This window comes from Otolemur garnettii, unplaced genomic scaffold, assembly GCF_000181295.1.
Source record: "Otolemur garnettii isolate 467f Iridium unplaced genomic scaffold, OtoGar3 scaffold00047, whole genome shotgun sequence".
Taxonomy (NCBI): domain Eukaryota; kingdom Metazoa; phylum Chordata; class Mammalia; order Primates; family Galagidae; genus Otolemur; species Otolemur garnettii.
Genome location: NW_003852442.1, coordinates 11,861,027 through 11,862,777, shown reverse-complemented (window position 1 = coordinate 11,862,777; position 1,751 = coordinate 11,861,027).

Below are 1,751 nucleotides of genomic sequence, written 5' to 3'. Positions count from 1 at the left end.
ACACCCGTGCAAGTGCGAGCGGCTGGGAGAAAGGAGCTGTGGCAGATAAAAGGTATTCCAGTCTTTCTTACTGCTCCATGCTGAAATGCAGGGCGTGGTTATGCAGATACACTGCATAGCCACGCCCATCACTAGGTCTTATTGTCAGGTAGGGCTTATATTTAACAAAGGTATAAAAATCCTGCTAGGGCTTATGTTTTGGGTAGGTCTTATTTTCAGGGAAACACGGTAGCACCTGCCATATCCTAGAGGACAAAAATAATTGAGACTCTTGTCAGTAGAAAGAATTCTTGGTATATAATATAGACCATAGAGGATCATCTTTGTCTATCTTTCCTCCATGGACATATCTGAAAAAGGCATTAGGTACTTTTACTACCTTTAATCCGATCAGGCTGCCGTAACAAACTGCCATAGACTGCAGGGCTTATAAACAACCAAAACTTCTTTCTCACAGTTCTCAGGGCCCAGAAGTTTAAGATCAAGACACCAGCAGATTCAGTGTCTGGTAAGGGTCCATTCTGAGTTCATAGACAGTATCTTTTCTCTGCCTTCTCACATGGCTAAACAGGTAAGGAAAGACCCTCAGGCCTCTTTTATAAGGGCATTAATCCCATTTAGGAGGGTTCCACCCTTATGACCTAATCACCTCCCAAAGGTCTACCTCCAAATACCATCACATTAGGGGTTAGAATTTCAACATGACTTTGGGGGGACACAGTCACTCTACAGATTGTCCTAAAGTATACCTCAAGATTCTTGCAATTGCAGACCACTGTCACCCTTTCTTGGAGATTCTCTGGCAAATATACATCTCACAGAAAACTAACAGGCTTTTCGTATTGTTGGTGATGTCTTACTTTTAGATAACTGCTTTGGGTCATGACCATAGCCAGAGGTTTTGTTTGGTCCATACACTTAAAACCTAGAAATTTCTATTTTCTAGCCCCAAGCCTCTTTCTGTCTAGGCTACTGGTGTTCAAAGTTTTGGCCATGACTCATAGTGCAACATGACTTTTACTTCATGACTCAGTATATAATTATGCATACACATGTATTAGTATGTGTTCACAAATAACCAAATCACAAGTACCCTCACAGCATGTGGTACATGCTGATGTTTTCTATGCTTTTCCATTAAAAAAGAAAAGGAAATAAAAAATGTAAAGAAAGAGAGAAAAGTGAGCTGGTCACAATCCACAAAACTGATATTATAACCCACAATGGGCCACACCCGGAGCCCGGAAGAACAGCCCTCAGTTCAGGCCTAGTAAGTGACCTCTCCCTTCATTTTATCCTCTGCTTTGAAGGAAACAAGACTGTAACCTTGGATAGAGAAATTCTTATAATTTCACCTTTCCCTTAGACTGCTCCCAGATATAACTTCACAGAACACAAGAATCTCTCTTTCTGGAAGGGTGTGGTGGCTTACACCTGTAATCCCAGAACTCTGGGAGGCTGAGGCAGGTGGATCGCCTGAGCTCAGGAGTTCCAGAACAGCCTGAGCAAGAATGAGACCCCATTACTACAAAAAAAACAGAAAAAAAAAATTAGTCGGGTGTCATGGTGAACACCTGTAGCCTCAGATGCTTGGGAGGGTAAAGCAAGAGGATTACTTGAGTCCAAGAAACTAAGGTTGCTGGGAGCTAGGATGATGCCATGGCACCCTACCCAAAGTAACAGAGTGAGATTCTGTCCCAAAAAAAAAAAAAGGAAAAAATAAAGAATTCTTCTTTCTTAGAGAATGCTTG